The sequence below is a fragment of the Vicugna pacos genome, chromosome 25 (genome assembly GCF_048564905.1).
Source record: "Vicugna pacos chromosome 25, VicPac4, whole genome shotgun sequence".
Classification (NCBI taxonomy): domain Eukaryota; kingdom Metazoa; phylum Chordata; class Mammalia; order Artiodactyla; family Camelidae; genus Vicugna; species Vicugna pacos.
This window is the reverse complement of record NC_133011.1, coordinates 11,927,460-11,945,220: the sequence shown is the minus strand read 5'-3', so window position 1 is coordinate 11,945,220 and position 17,761 is coordinate 11,927,460. Positions and strand designations below refer to the sequence as shown.

The following is a 17,761-nucleotide window of genomic DNA, read 5'->3' as shown; positions in this document are numbered from 1 at the left end:
ACTTTTTGAAGCTCTTGCTGATACCCAGATAAAGCTTCCTTTAAAAGAACCCAATTCATTTCGAATTTCAGGAGCCAAGAATTTTTCTAACGGGGCCAGTTTGCTCTGTAACGTCAATTGCCCAAGTGACCTTAGTTGGAAAGTGGGTAACTTCCAGGGTGTCTGTCCTAAGATAAAATCCTTTTTATTAATTCAAGGAGTCTTATCACCAACCTGAGGCACACAGGTGGCAATGGGAGTCCAGCTCTGGCAGGTCCTATGGTTTTGCTGGTTTTATGCAGAACCGTAATAGAAAGTTCAGCTACTTTAGAAGTCTACCTAGTTTAGTACCTACTGCGCCCCACAACATCTCAGGTGTTCTGCCTATTCAGCCCTCCTTCCTCTTAACGCTTGGCAAATACCAGCTCTTTTTACTGTCGCCAAGTTTCGTCTTTTCCAGAATGTCATGCACTGTCTTTCCCAAAGTATGTAGCCTTTTCAGACGGGCCTCTCACTTAGTAATATTCCTCTGTGTCTTCTCATGGCTTGATGGCTGATTTCTTTTTAGTGATAAATGATATTCCATTGTCTGGATGTACCATGTTTATTTATCTATTCACCTACTGAAGGACATCTTGACTGATTTCAAGTTATAGCTATCATGAATTAAACCGTTATAAACATCTAAGGACAGGTTTCTGTGGGGAAGTAAGTTTTTGACTACTGTATTTGTACCATTGATGTTTAAAGTGATTATTGACATACTTAGACTAATATCTACTACATTTAATACTGTTTTCTATTCATTGCCGTTGGTCTTTGTTGTTATTTTTGTCTTCCACTTGCTTTTTGTGGTTTTAATTGAGCATTTTTGTATGATTCTATTTTCTCTCCTTTCCTAGCATATCAATTATACTTGTTTTTTTAACTTTTTTTTTAGTAGTTGCCCTAGAGTTTGCAATATATATATTTACAATAAATCCAAGTATACTTTCGAATAACATTGTACTACTTCAGGAGTTGTGCAAGTGCCTTATAATAACAAAGCATTCTTAATTCCTCCCTCCCATCCTTTGTATCATTACTGTTATCTATTTCACTTTTACATAAGCTATAATCTTCGAATATGCAATTGCTATTACTGTTTTGAATGAACTGTTATGTCTTAGATCAATTGAGAATAAGAAAAATAAAAGTTTTAGTTTTGCCTTTACTTGTTCCTTTTCCTTTCTTTATTAGATCAAGTTTCTGACCTATATAGTTTTTCTTTTCTCTGAAGAACTTATTTTGACATTTCTTGCAAGGTAGCAAATTCCCTCAGTGTTTGGGAAAATCTTACTCTTCCTTAAATTTTGAAGGATAATTTTGCAGGATACAGAATTCTAGGTCATGGGATTTTTCTCTTTAACACTTAAAATATTTTTACTCCACTCTCTTCTTGCTTGCATGATTTCTGAGGAGCAGTAGAATATAATTCTTGTCTTTACTCCTCCATCAGTAAGTTCCCCAACCCGGCTTCTTTCAAGATTCTGCAGTATACATTTGACATGCCCAGGTATAGTTTTTGTTCTGTTTGGTCTGGTTTCCTGGCATTTACCCCACTTAGTGTTCTCTGAGCTGCTTGTATCTGTGGTTTGGTGTCTGACATTAATTTGGGGTAGAGTCTCAGTCTTTATTTCTTCAAATATTTCTTCTTTTCCTTTCTCTCTTTGTTGTCCTCTGGTATTCCCATTACACATATGTTAAGCTTTTGTAGTTGTCCCAGAATTCCTGGAAATTCTATTGCATTTTTGTCTCTCTTTGCTTTTCAGTTGTGGAATTTTGCACTGACATGTCCTTAAGCTCAGAGGTTCTTTCCTCAACTGTGTCCAGTCTACTAATGAACCCATCAAAGGCAGTCCTCATTTCTGTTACACTGCTTTTTATCTTTAGCATATCTTTGTAATTCTTTCGTAGAATTCCCATTTATCTGCTTACATTACTCATCTGTTCTTGCAGTTTATCTACTTTTTCATTTAGAGCCCTTAGCATATTAATCATAGTTACTTTAAATTTCTGGTCTGATAATTCCAGCATTCCTACGATATCTAACTTTGGTTCTGATGCTTGCTCTGTTTCTTCAAATTGTGTTTTTTGCTTTATAATATGCCTTGTAACTTTTTGTTGAAAGCCAGACATGATACCAAGTAAAAGAAACTTCAGTAAATAAGGCTTTACTGATGGGGTGCTAAGATGGGGGTGGGGTGGGAAGCGTCCTATAGACGTATGATTAGGTCTCAGTCTCTTAGTGAGCCTGTGTAGCCTTGGGCTGTGAACTTCAAGCCTCCTCAGTTTATATCCCCATTACATGGGATAGTGTGTCTGGAGTGGGCTGGGGGTAGGTATTTCTCTTCCCCAGGTCAATTAAGCTCTGCTAGGTTAGGCTCTGGTAAGATAATTTCTCTAGATGGCAGGCCTTGTTAAGAACAGAATACTCAGGCATATTTCAAAATTGTTCCTTTTTTTCCCCCTTCAAGAATCACGAGGGGATTTTTCTTCAATAGCCACCATAAGAATCTGGTAGGGCTTCAGGAGATAAAGCCCACAAAAGTGTGGGGATGCCCCCAAGACTTGGTCCGCATGGAGTTTTTAACTCTCAGAGTCGTCTGCACTAAATCTCTGGTATTTTGTCTATTACACTTCAGGTTTTCATACCCTACAGTGGTTCCCCTGGTGGTTTCTGCTCATGGGTTTCTGCTCCAGTAAGGTGTGATTCTCTATGTCTGAATGATTGTTTCTCTAACTTGGGGAGCAGATTTTGCTTTGTGACCTCAATTTTCTGACAGATCTAAGAAGAGTTGTTGATTTTCAGTTTATGTTCAGCCTTTTACTTGTTAGGTCAGAGTGATGGCTTCTATCCTCTTTACATGCCAGATCAGAAACCCCAATTCGTTTTCTAAAATGAGTATTGTTTTAAGAATTTGATTGACAATTCCAGCTGCTACTGCTGTAGCAGAATAAAGTTTCCCCAAGTTCAAATTAAGTTTAAAAATTCCAAGAGCTACAACAACTCGAATTATGTAACTTGACATTATTGTTAATAGAATATGGATTATATGAAAATCTTGATTATAACAGCATCCTTCTGGATATATGCCCAGGAGCAGGATTACTGGGTCATATGCTAAGTCTATTCCTAGTCTTTTGAGGAATCTCCATACTGTTTTCCACAGTGGCTGCACCAAACTGCATTCCCACCAGCAGAATAGGAGGGTTCCTTTTTCTCCACAGCCTCTCCAGCATTTGTCATTTGTGGACTTTTGAATGATAGCCATTCCAACTAGTGTGAGGTGATACCTCATCATACTTTTGATTTGCATTTCTCTGATAATTAGTGATATTGAGCATTTTTTCATGTGCCTATTGATCATGTGTATTTCTTCCTTGGAGAATTGCTTGTTTAGGTCTTCTGCCCATTTTTGGATTGGGTTGTTTGTTTCTTATTAAGTCGTATGAGCTGCTTATATATTCTGGAGATCAAGCCTTTGTCGGTTTCATCGTTTGCAAAAATTTTCTCCTATTCCGTAAGTTGTCTTTTTGTTTTTCTTATGGTTTCTTTTGCTGTGCAGAAGCTTGTAAGTTTCATTAGGTCCCATTTGTTTATTCTTGCTTTTATTTCTATTGCTTGGGTAGACTGCCCTAGGAGAACATTTTTGAGATGTATATCAGATAATGTTTTGCCTATATTTTCCTCTAGGAGGTTTATTGTATCTTGTCTTATGTTTAAGTCTTTGATTCATTTTGAGTTTATTTTTGTGTATGGTGTAAGGGAGTATTCTAGCTTCATTGATTTACATGCTGCTGTCCAGTTTTCCCAACACCATTTGCTGAAGAGACTGTCTTTATTCCATTGTATATTCTTGCCTCCTTTGTCGAAGATGAGTTGACCAAAAGTTTGTGGGTTCATTTCTGGGCTCTCTATTCTGTTCCTTTGGTCCGTATGTCTGTTTTTGTACCAATACCATGCTGTCTTGATTACTGTAGCTCTATAATATTGTCTGAAATCTGGGAGAGTTGTTCCTCCAGCCTCTTTCTTTTTCTTCAGTAATGCTTTGGCAATTCTAAGTCTTTTGTGGTTCCATGTAAATTTTATTATGATTTGTTCTAGCTCTGTGAAGTATGTCCTGGGTAATTTGATAGGAATTGCATTGAATCTATAGATTGCCTTGGGCAATATGACCACTTTAACAATATTGATTCTTCCAATCCAGGAGCATGGGATATCTTTCCATTTTTTTTTTAAAGTCTTCTTTAACTTCCTTCATCAATGGTTTATAGTTTTCCCTACTTCAAAAAGACACCTGCACCCCAATGTTTATAGCAGTACTATTTACAATAGCCAAGACATGGAAACAGCCTAAATGTTCATCAACATATGACTGGATAAAGAAGATGTGGTATATTTATACAATGGAATACTATTCAGCCATAAAAATGACAACATAGTGCCATTTGCAGCAACATGGATGTCCCTGGAGAATGTCATTCTAAGTGAAGTAAGCCAGAAAGAGAAAGAAAAATACCATATGAGATCGCTCATATGTGGAATCTAAAAAAAATAAATAAATAAAAGGAACATAAATACAAAACAGAAACAGACTCATAGAATATAAACTGTGGTTGCCAAGGGGGCAGCGGGTGGGAAGGGGCAGACTGGGATTTCAGAATTTGTAGATACTGACAAGTGTATGCAGAATAGATAAACAAGATTATACTGTATAGCACAGGGAAATATATACAAGATCTTGTGGTAGCTCACAGAGACAAAAAATGTGACAATGAATATATGTAAGTTCATGTATAACTGAAAAACTGTGCTCTACACTGGAATTTGACACAACATTGTAAAATGACTATAACTCAATAAAAAAAGGTAACAAAACAACAACAACAACATCCTTAAGCGCTTTTGCCAAAACAAAGGTCAGATAAGACATTTCATGGAGTAAGTTGTATGAGTTTTTATTTTATTGCTTATCCAAACATCTCCAGCCCATCACCAGGCTATGCACACACACACAATAATAATTAAATTTTTATTTAATTTTATTTAAAAACTGATAGTTTGCTCATACTTGTTAAAATATAGCTTATACATTAAAAATTTTTTTATCTTAGGATAAAGTAGGAAGACTGGACATATTTTATTTGACAGTTTGTTAGTTTGATTGATGACTTTTAACTATGTAACTGTAGAGGATGGTGCCCTCCTTGGTACTCTTGCCTGGGGCCTGCAGACTTGTAGATAGACCTGCTTGGGACCACTTACCTGATGCCCAGGCATTAGGGGGTTGGGTAGCAAACAGCAGGAGGGGGACCCCCACTGGAGGAGTCTGGGCTGAGCAGAGGCATCAATAAAAGAGAACAAGGGAAGACGGGAACTTGGGCTGCATGGGCTCCTCCCCTCCTGAGGTTCCCTCCCAGACTTTTCTTGGCCTTGCCCTTGAAAGCTCTCCCCAGGGCTCCAGTCCTTCCAAGTGGCTTGTGTGAATTTGACGGCTGGTTGACTTAATTCAGTGGAGTCTACGAACACAACACCAACACTGAGGATAACCTTTATTTAAAAGCTTTCACTTGAAGTGCATTGCCTGACCGCGCCCTGCTTTAAAAGCTAATCACAGCAGTATTTGTAGCACAACGATTGACCGTTTGCTGTGATTGTGTCCATCACGGCTGGCCAGAAATAATACACCTTCTAATTACTACCTCTAGTATTACTGGAAAATAAAAATTTCAGTAGTAACATGACACTGCAGCAGAGAGCCACATATTTTCATGACAGTTTGATGCATAGGATTGCCTCTTTGGAGCTCTGCTATTGTCATTTGCAAGCAGAGAGATGCACAATGCTAAAGAAAAACAGCTTCAGCTCTACTAATTCTTTGAGTTACATTGTGTGCCTGTGACTTTACCCTACATGGATTTGTTTTTAGTGGCTTCACTACCTACTCCCTGGTCATCCTTAGTATTTAATATTTTATCCCTTAATCTAGCAAAGCAGCTATATTAAGTCAAATATTAGAAATGGCATTTTCCCTAAAGCTTTTTAGCACCTAGAAAATGGCTTCTGCCTCAAATTTAGTGATTTAGATAATCACTGAATTAATGTCCTTTGATATGCAAGGCCAACTTTATACCTAAATATGCACCATGGGCTGCTGCTGACTATATGTCATTTTCTAGAGTTGCCTTAAAAGCAAATGGCATAAGGATGTGTTATGGGGTGATAAGTGAAGAAAAATATGAAGTTAAATTTTAGAGAAAGTGGAGTTAAAGAAATACTACAACTTTTGCTGTTCAATAGGAAAGATTTTTATAGAAGAGGTGGGCTTTTGGAAGCAATGTGAACGTAAAAAGATTGAGTTATTTGGTGTTCCAGACATGGTATGTGGATTGGGAGACAGGATAATTTAACACAATAGAGCTTGTGTGTGTTCACTCCAAGGCAGAGGCAGGGTTACCATGGAGCTAATGATGCTTAAGCCTTGGGGACCCTTCCAAAGCTCCATTTAATTTTGTGTTTGAAATCTGACCTTCTTTCTCTTAAAAAGAGTCCCTAAAATTGTGTAAGCGTCCAGAACCTTAGTCAAAATTCACTTCTTTTGAAGGGAGGAAAAGAGTTTAGTGGAGACCAGGGAAATGGACTTTGAGGCAGGTAAAAACAACGAAAAGGGTTGAGCTGATTTCCTCTGGGGGCGGGCGGATGATGGGAGGTGAGGCTACCAGCCTGTGTTCTTATTAGTAGTAAACCTTGTAGAATTGCTTAACTTTTGTTTGTGTAACTTTGGTAACACTTGAAACTTTTATTTATTTGTTTCTTTGAGGGGAAATGGAGCACCGAGCAGTACATGGACATGCCCACTCTTGCCACAGAAATCTTCAAACCCATCTAGTCTAGAGGCCCTTGCTGCCAAAGGGGCAGTTCATGGGAAAAGGAAATTCTTCTCCAGTGTTGCTTGGCCTGACCCTTCACCTTCTCCATTAATGATGCAGAATTTCTTCCCATCCAGGGAGGTTTCTTTACTTTCCTCTCCTGGCTGGATTTCTTTCCCACACTGCCTTATCTGAAAGTTGAATCCACACTCAAGGTGGACTCAGCCTCCAAATAACCCTACTTATGAACAACTAAAACCACAGTAAAAACTTGGGTTGATTATGACCCCTTTTAAAATACAATTTTGAATGATCACTTTCATTTTTAATTTTAAAACATACTTTTACTTAAATAACTACTTTTGCTCAAGCGTAATGGATTATGATCTTAAGGATAGTATTTTATTTAAAAAAGAGATGATTTAAACAGGAATTTCATGAATAAAAGACTTCCATTTTAGTAAAAACTCTGGATTAAATAAATACCGTATTTTAATTTAATGAATAAATCTATTATAGCAAAAGTGACAATAAGAGAATTACATGGGCAGTTCAACAACCAGAGACAGCAGAGACTATAAACACAATTCTCTGCGCTTACTGTAATCATAAGATAAACATGAAAGTTACAGAATGTTGTCCTAAATAAATTTAATTGTTTAAAAACAAAACCAAATTGCCAGGTCTAATCTTGACTTGGGTGAGACCAGGATACGGTGGGAGGGATAGAGATGGAGAGAAGAGATATTTCCAAGGAGGTATAAGAAACTGTTGATTTTGGGTCCCTTGTGGCTGGCTGGAATAAGGAGAGTCTAAGGCAAATGCTGATGTGCAAAGGGGAACTTTTATACAGCATTTATTACTTTTACAAAAACATTTTGAAGGAAAATAAGGGAACCTTGCAATGTAGTATATATACAACAGAAAAGGAGAAAATAAATAAATAAAAACACAATACTGAAAACAGTGATGAGATACTACCATATATTTATTAGAATGGCCAAAATCTAAAACACTGACAATACCAAATGCTGACAAGGATGTGGAACAACAGGAACTCTCATTCAGTTGCCAGTGGGAATGCAAGATGGTACAGCTATTCCAGAAGACAGCGTGGCAGTTTATTACAAAACTATACATATTCTTACCGTACTACCCTACGACTCAGCATACTCCTTACTATTTACTTAAATAAGTTGAAAAATTATGTACATGCAAAAGCCTACAGTCCGATGTTTATAGCAGTCTTATTTGTAATAGCCAAAGCTTGGAATCAACCAAGATGTCCTTCATAGTGTTATGGACTGAATGTTTGTGTCCCCCTCTTCCCATCAAATTCATATGTTGAAGCCCTAACCGCTAATGTGATGTTACTAGGAGGTGGGTTATTTGAGAGGAAATTAGACTTAGATGAAGACATGAAGGTAGAGCCCCCGTGATGGAATTAGTGTCCTTATGAGAAAAGGAAGAGACAGCAGAGCTTTCTTTTTCCACCATGTAAGGATACAGCCAGAAGGCAGATATTTGCAAGCCAGGAAGAGGGCCCTCACGAAGAACTGAGCCCACTGTCACCTGGATCTTGCACTTCTCAGCCTCCAGAACTGTGAGAAATAAACGTCTGTTGTTTAATCCATCAAGTTTATGGCGTTTCGCTATAGCAGCTGAAGCTGAGACAGTAGGTGAATGGACAAATAAACTGTGATACATCCAGACAACAGAATAGTATTCAGTACTAAAAAGAAATGAACTATCAAGCCATGAAAAGACATGGAGGAATCCTAAATACGTATTACTAACTGAGGAGAAGCCAATCTGAAAAAGCTACAGACTATAGTATGATTCCAACTATGTGACATTCCAGAAAAGGCAAAACTATGGAGACAATAAAAGATCAGAGGTTTCCAGGGATTAGTGGGGAGGGAAGGATGAATAGGCAGAGCACAGAGGGTTTTTAGGGCAGTGAAACTACTCTGTATGATACTGTAATGGTGAATATACGCCATTATACATCTGTCAAAACTCATAGAACGTACACTGCCAAGAGTGGTCCCGAAGGTAAAGCATGGTCTCTGAGTGATAATGAAGTCAATGTAGGGTCATCAGTTGCAACAAACTGTACTACTCTGGTGGGGATGTTGGTGGTGAAGGAGGCTGCAGGTATGTGAGGGCAGGGAATAGATGGTAACTTTCTGTACTTCCTCCTCTATTTTGCTATGAACCTAAAGCCATTCTGAAATATAAAGTCTATTAAGAAGAAGAAAAGAAAAAGAGTTACATGAAAATTTTCCAGAAGAATGGCATCTTGCTTTTGAGAGCCTGGTGATTAGTCTAAAGGGGTTAGTGAAGTTAGGAGTCTCTCTCTGGGCCTTCAAAAGCCACAGGCAAGAAAGAGCTGAGGTTACATATATTAGTTAGACAAATGGGTAAAATAAAAGGAAAGTCTGCATGCAGGTATAAAGGCATTCACATTACTCTGCCTAAATGGTCAAACCCCCAGCAGTGGGAGTGGATGGGAGGTGGTAGGGGATACCCACTCTCCTGCAAGAGATGTCTACAACACACACACACACTGGGAACGAAATGAATGATACCTCCTGCTCTATTAACACAAGGCAGAGGAAATTTCTAGAAAGGAGTATATTTTGGTCATGTTTTATCCAGTTTGGCAACTGGAGTTCTTCCAGAGAGCTATATACTCCCAGACTGCAGAAAATGTTGGAATGGATGCATTCCTTGGCTTTTTTCCTGTTGGACTGTTTTACCTATGGCTGATGTGTTGGCAGTCCATATTCAACAAGAAAAACAGTGATCTGAGACATTTTGTACCTATCATGAGCTGCAGGGGAACTGTATCAGGGAGGAAAAATCCTGACACATCTTAGACATTAAGCATGATTATTAGGTCTGTTTTTATCATTTTGCTTAGCATTTGATTCCTGCTTAAGGAAGGCTTTTGCATAAGCCCATAACATGCATTTTTCTAAACCTAATTTATGTACATTTTCATTTCTCAGTAGAATGGAAACTCTCATACTGGAAAATTCTATTTTAGAAAAGGAGCGTTCTTTCTAACCACTCCCATGCTTTGGGTAATGAGTCTTCTTAAACATTTCTCCTGATCATGGTTCTAAACTTTAAGTATAACGTTAAAATTCTTCAGAAATGAGAAGAACAAAACAGCTGAAGTGGAAGAAGCCTGGAAAATGAATGAGGTATTTTGTGGCATCCCAGGCTCTGTAAAGAGAGCCTGGTGAGAGGCACTGGGGGAATATTTATAACCACCAGGTTGTGTGAAGATATATGTAGTCCCTGCAGACAATTTTCCCCTTTAAGTCAGATAGCAAGAGGCAGTGTAGTGTGACTACAGCTAACGTTATCCCTTTTGACTTCCTGAGTTCAAAAGCTGGGCTGGATGTTTACTAACTCTGCACCTTAAGTAAGTGCCTTCAGTCCTCTCTGGCATGGTTTCTGTATCTGCTGAAACAATCCAATAATAATACTACATTTCTCAGTAGTTGGTTTGAGGCTTAAGAATTAATTTACATAAAGCATTAGAACTATTGCCTGGCAAGTAGTAAGATGCCCAATTAATTCTGGCTGCTAAGTCCCGTGAAGAAAGTCCCTGGAGGACTTCCAGAATACGGGAGAATGATGGGGGCACGACCTGTTCTGATTGGGACATCAGGCATTCCCTGTCTCCTCCCTTCATCTCAGGAGGTGCTTCTGAGAATCACACAGCAACAGTTTGCTTACCTATAAATTTACAGATTAGCTGGGAGGTTCTGGTCTCAGCTAAGCTCTCTCATGCACCTGTATTCAGCTACAGGTCAGTGAGGTGGCTCTGGTCCCGAGGTTGCCTGGCTATTTGCTGTGGTACATCTCTTCTCCATGTGTTCTGGCTTTCTCCAGCAGGCTGGTCCAGCTAGGGCTTGTTCATAGGGGTCTCAGAAATTTCTAAAAGGAGAGTGAAACTACGCAAGACCTTTTGAGATCTAGAATCAGAACTGGCATGACATTGCTTCTGTTGCATTCTGTTTGATAAAGCAAGTCATGAGGCCAACCCAGATTCAAGGGCTGGGTGCCAGCTCTCAGTAGAGGAGCTTCAAAGTCATCTTGCAAAGGGGAATGGAAAACGGGAAGGGGTCACTGCAGCCATTTTTGCAAATAATCTCCTATATGACCCAATTTAATAATCTCTTCCATAGCACTTCCAGCAGGTGGTCATGTAGCTGCAACACCTTCAAAGACGGGCAGGTCACTGCTCTACCAGGCAGCTCTCACTGCTGGAATGCTCTTCATTACTGTGCCTCAGCAGAGACACTGACGCTCATAGAATCTTCGAATCATAGAACTGAAGGTCATCCAGCCAGTGAACTTTCTGAAGCCAGATTCCTGTACAGGAAGCTGCAGGAAGTCTGCAGTTTCCACTGGTTTGTCCCAGTTCTAACTTTTGGAGCAAAACAAAGCATTATTTATTACTCATTTATTTTCAAGAGATTCTAATCAAGGCCTACTCGGGCATTATATAACAGGTACACACTCCGTTCCCATCCCCATTCATTCATTTTTTCCCTTCATTTATTCATGCATTCAGTTATTCATTAAACAGATTCCATTGGCCAGGCACTCGTCTTAAGAGGAGAAAGAGCATGGTGTTTCAAAGCACTCATATTTGATGCAAAATCTCATTTTACCACTTGCCAATTGTGTGGCTTGGAAAAGTTACTTAATTTCTCTAATTCTGTTTCCTCATCTGAAACTTGGGTATATAATATCCCTACCTCACAAAGTGGCTGTGATAATTAAATGCAATAACAAATATGATGGTGTGCCAGGCCTTCAGTAGGTTAATGGTAGCTGTGGCTATTGCTATTAACATTATTAAGGGATGCTTCCAGCCCTGGATATGTTTCCTGGGATCTCGCTGTTTCCTGGAGTCTCAAATTATTCTCCAGGTCTTGGCAACTTCTTTCTTTAAAATGAGTTATATTCTACACAGAAAATTGAACATGGTGTAAGCAGTTTGAATAAATGGCCCTCCCAGTCAGACATATCTGGCTTTAAATCCTGCCTTGGCCATTTACTAATCTGTTAAACTGTCAGAGCCTCAGTTTATAATCTACAGAATGAGAATAATAATAGTTCATAGATTTAGTAGGAGGATTATATGAGAGAATATAGGTAAAACCCTTAGCATAATGTGTGGTGTTCCTCCACTGCCCACTCTCCACCAAATGGAAGCTATGAATTTTATTCAATGTATTGTCATGACATGCAGCAAGGTGTCTTGGAAAGAATCAGACAAAAACTTGGGTCAAGTCTCTCTAGCTCTTGGGTCTACACCTCAATATGTAAGGGAGGGGATGGGTTCTGTGGCCCCCAGGAGAGCTTACAGCTCTACTTGCCTGTGCTTCACTTCCTCTAAGTTCTCCTACTCTATTTATCAGAAACAGAATTATGTAGGAGTATTGGGATGACTATAGAGAGTGCAAGAGAACGGAAATTCAGAGCTCTTCCAAGATGAAATAATCCCGTATTGTGAGTCTCAGCCACCCACAAGTGTGCCAGGCCACGCTGTGGTTGATAATCAAGTATCATGGTCTGGAAAGCCAAAGTTAGAGAGAGAAATTGCCCTCTTTTGTCCAGGCATCATGCCAGGTGTTTCATATGGTGCTAAATCAAATACAGGGCACCGCAGCAGCTGTAACTTAAGGGGCAGGCAACTAGATAGAGTCTGTTTTGGAAAGCAGTAAATAGCAAGGTAATTGCTTAATAAGCTCTCTTACGTTTTCTTTTCTGTGTCCTCTAAAGTGTAAGAAAACAACTGTTTGCCTTTTCATCTTTTCTTGTGCTTTCTTCTGACTTTCTTCAAGTGACAGCCTCGTATGCATAACCAATGTGGAAGTAAACCTGAAAGACAGCACCAACTAATTATGTGGGGCTAATTTCCCATCACTGGCTTAAATACTGTTCAGAGTTAGAAAGCAAGATTGTAGCAAATTATTGACCTCCATGTTCTAGCACTTTAGAATGCTTAAAAAAAAATCGATCCTTGTCTTGGCAAATGATGTCCTTAAGGATAACTCTCTCAGACATGAGGTCTAGCTCTGAGCTGAGAGGGAAAGGATGGCAGAACTGTGGGCCTTGGGATTTTTTTTTTTTTACTTAATGTAAAGAGCTCCCACTAGTGTTAAGAGCATATCCACAGGAAAAATTCAGAGAATACATGACTTGGACTGTTTTAAGTGATGTGGACGTGCTCATCATGTGACATTAATAGCAGCCCACTCTGGCTGCACGCAGCCTAATCTTGCTGTTGTTAAGTTCCATTTAGGGCTCAACACTCAGAGGGCTCCCTTATAAGTTACCTAAGAAATGTACCATTTTTAACAGTGTATTTGAGAAAAAATATGTGTGTGTATATATATTAAAAAAAATTTTTTTTTACCTTCATGATAGAATTATTTCCCTCCCAGGTGTTTCCCATTAGCACTGTTTCTGACTTGAACCCAGATAAGATGCTTCTTCAATGCCCTTGCCAGGATGGTTATGTCTTGTGACATTCCTGTTATTTTCAATTGGAATACTGTTCTCTAAGCAGTCGACAATATACGGGCCATATCAATGTTTTTTGTGTAAAAAATAAGCATGCAGATAATAGTCTGCTTATCCAATCCACCAAAAGAACAGAAGAGATTGTGGGAGAGAGAGCTAGTTTGGGCACAAAATAATATATTTTGTAATAAATTAAGCATTGCATTAGAACTATTAAAAAAACATTTACAAATCTTTCTTATCTTTAAGACTATGATAATGAAAAGTTAGACATAAACACACAGTTGTAGTAAGGTGTCATGGGTATGGCCTCAGAACATGTCATGGTGGCACCAGAAAATTACCCTGGGAACAAAACAGTAAAAAGCAAGAAAACTTCTATCACTGAGTCAAGTCCAACAAACAATATTTTGACATAATTGTGAACGTCTATAGCATATGATAATTAAGTCAATCAAGTAAAAAAACCAAATGATCTGTATATATACTATAAGAAGACGAGAAAGAGTAACTCTCTTCCTAGACAAAGAGACAAAGAATAACATGGAAAAGAAGGGAAATGTTCAGCTAATATATTCACAGAGTTATAGCTAAAAGAAACATTAGGAGATAAATTGGACTACCATCTCTCCATAGACTTCTTGCATCTTACCCGCTCCCTCCAACTGTTGATCAGGGACAAAAAAACTAAAAAGGTTGAGGCAGCACTTCCAAAATAATGGAGTAAGGAACTTGGTGGACCGTTTCCTCAGTGAAATAGCGATATTACTGGTGGGTTTACTCCCTAGTTGCTCACAGAAATAACCTGATAATTAGCATATCCTGTGTGAGCTAATTTTTAAATAATATGAAAAATGATCAAATAGAATATCCAAAGAAAAAAAATCAGATACAACATTGTATCTGAAGAATGGTTTCAATCATTTGCACGTGTGCACGTACACACACATATCAAGAGAAATATCGAAGGAAAGATACCAAATGTTTACAGGGGTTATTTCTGAGTTTGAGATTTTAAGTGATTTATATTTTCTTCTCTATAATTATCTATTTTTCAATTTTTTCAATGTGCACTGCTCTGCATTTTAAATTAGAACAAATTGTTACACGTTATCTTTTTAAATGTTTTTAAAACCTGATGAATGCTTTGCTTTCATTTCTTTTAAATTGATAGTATCATAGTCTTAAAGCAGTAGTTTTCAAAGAGCAGTCCCTGGATCAGCAGTATCAGCATCAATGGGTAACTTGTTAGAAATGCAAATTATCAGGCCCACTCAGGACCTCCTGGAGGAGAAGCTCTGAGGGCGGGGCCCAGCAAATCGGAGTTTTAAGAAGCCCCGGAGAATGTAAATTGGTGCAGCCACTATGGAAAACAGTATGGAGGTTCCTTAAAAATCTAAAAATAGAGTTGCCATATGATCCACCAATCCCGCTTTCTGGACCTATATCCAGAGAAAACTATAATTCAGAAAGATACATGCACCCTAAAGTTCATAGCAGCACTGTTTACAATCGCCAAGACATGGAAGCCACCTAAATGTTTATCGACAGATGACTGGATAAAGAAGTTGTGGTATATATATACAATGGAATACTACTCAGCCATAACAAAGAATGAAATAATGCCATTTGCAGCAACATGGATGAACCCAGAGATTATCATATTAAGTGAAGTCAGACAGAGAAAGACAAATATCGTATGATATCACTTATAAGTGAAGTCTAAGTAAATGATACAGATGAACTTATTTATAAAACAGAAACATACTCTCAAACACAGAAAATAAATTTTCGGTTATCAAAAGGGGAGAGGGTGGGGGAGAGATAAATTAGGAGCTTGGGATTAGCAGATACAAACGTATATGTATAAAATGGATAAACAACAAGGACCTACTGTATAGACCAGGGAATTATATTCAGTATCCCATAATAAGCCATAATGGGAAAGAATATGAATAAGAATACACATGTATAACTGAATCACTTAGCTGTACACCAGAAACTAACACAACATTGTAAATCAACTACAATAAAAAAAACAAAATTTTTAAAAATTACAGAAGGAATTTAACCGAACACACAACTGCATTGGCTCCCACAGACAAACATGATACGGAGCAGTCATAGCAGACTGACTTAATAAAACCACAACTCACACACACAAAAAAATCACCTTTAGGTGATTTCGATGCACACTGAATGAGTACCACAGGTCTAAAGACAACTTTTATTACCCATACCTGTAAATCTCCCTAATGTCCCATGAGTGGGGTCCAAACACTTGTCATTTAAATTGCAGGACTGCATTCTCTCGGGAGTAATGAGCTGATTGGAGGGAGCCTGCTGAGGAGAATGAGAGCTTGTAGAGTTGTGCTATGTCTGAATTCGTTGTAGGGCAAATTATGCTGAGGTTTTATGATAATTAGTCTGCATAGTGTATACATTCTACATTGAAATCCATGGTGCATTTAATAAACAAAAGGCTAGATGAATTTAAATCACACTCAACTTTCATGGAGACCACTTGTCACCTGTGATGTGTCACAGGCTTGGAGTAAGCTTGGGTTTTCTTTTAATTTCTACCTCTGCTTGCCTGAGGGCTTCACTTTCTGCAGTTTGATTTTTTGTTCTGCAATTCTTCATTCTCTTCCACCCATGCAAAGATAGTGGATTTTTTGTGGAAAAAGCCATCACCTCCAGGCTTAGGGAGGTCCCCTCCTCAGCTTTCCCCAGGGAGTCTTTGTTATCCATAGGCGTTACATTCAGTTGCCTGTGGATCAGTCATGACCCTGACTCAACGGAGGACCTCACCCCTTGCGAACAGGGGCAGTTGCATAAACCTTCCTGCATCCCTAGTTCTTATCACTGGGCCTGGCAGACAGCCGGAGCTCAAAATAATGCTTGAATGAATGAAGCAGTGAATCAGTGCTACAACTGACGAAATATATTCATTTACTCAAGATCAAAATATTTTCCATAGCAAATTTGACTACAGGAAATGCATGCCAGGAACTTAACCTACATTAATTTTAATATGTGAGGAATGCGTGTACTTAAAATACACTGTGCTGTTAATCATTTGGTTTATCTTAACCTCATCAGTTTTTTAGGAACTTCCAGCAGATGGCACCAATAAATACTGTCATGGGACTGAACTGGAAATTGGTTGACATTTTTCAACACAAACTTAAAAAAAAAAAAATCAGCAAAATGAATAAAACTCTTTTAGTTCAATTGATAATAACTAATACCTAGGTGACATCTTCCAGTTAACAAAGTGCATTTTTAGCCTAGTCCCAATTCTGTCTCAAATTCTGTCAACATACTGAGAAAATTTTATTATGTGCTTCAGATTTTTATTGACATATCATTTAGTTACAGTAGCAGGATAATTTCTGCCAGTTAATGACTGCATTTTTAATCTATAAGACATACCGATCTTTCAAAGACCCAGATTTTCTTTGGAAGAGTTGGGCATGATCTTACATGTACTGAACTGAACAGTAATCAGACCACTAATAATTTAGTGAACTGTGCCCCTGGCTCATTAAAGAGTAATGATTCTTTCTGTTTATATGGTGTACTGTGAATACAAAGCACTTGCTTAGACATAGAGCCGTTGATCCCTGCTAGAGCTCTGTGATGTGGGCCAAACAAGTATTATTTTGTGGATGAAGAGACAGGAGTTCTTTTTCCCTCCTTCTTTCCCATTCCTCGTGCTTCCCCCTGGGCCCCACTGCCACCCTTCCCAGCCTGATTAGCTCAGGCTTAATATGTCACAAATCTTAACAGAAATCCAGTGATGCATAAACTGCAATTGACCTGAGTTTCTGTTAGAAAATTCCAAGGAAATACTTACAAAAGTTAAAACTCAATTTGGTATTTAAGGATTTCCCACTATTGGGGAAATAAAATAGGAAATAAAATAAGTTAAGCAAAGAGCCTTTGGTCTGTGGGTAGTTACTCTTATAACTTGAGATGTGTATTAGTTAGCTCAGCCTGCTGTAACTCAATACCATAGACGAGGTAGCGTAAACAACAGAAGTCCATACCTCACAGTCTGGAGGCTGGGAAGTTCAAGATCACGGTACTGACTCATTCACTTTCTGCTAAGAGGGCTCTTCCTGGCTTACAGCCAGCCACCTTCTCACTGTGTGTTCCCATGGCCTTTTCCCAGTGCATTTGCTTGGAGAGGGAAAGGGAGAGAGAAAAGAAGAAGCTCTCTCATGTCTCCTCTTATAAGTTATAAGGGCACTAATATCAGCAAGAAGGGCCCCACCCTCATGACCTTGTACAACCTTATTTACTTCCCAAA

The 17,761-nt window shown here is 38.6% G+C and overlaps 1 protein-coding gene across 1 annotated transcript in view; it reads right to left on the bottom strand.

The window, feature by feature from the left end:
* The window catches only part of BAALC (BAALC binder of MAP3K1 and KLF4), a 328,207-nt gene that overhangs the window by 236,514 nt on the left and 73,932 nt on the right, over positions 1 to 17,761 (bottom strand). The window lies entirely within an intron of this gene.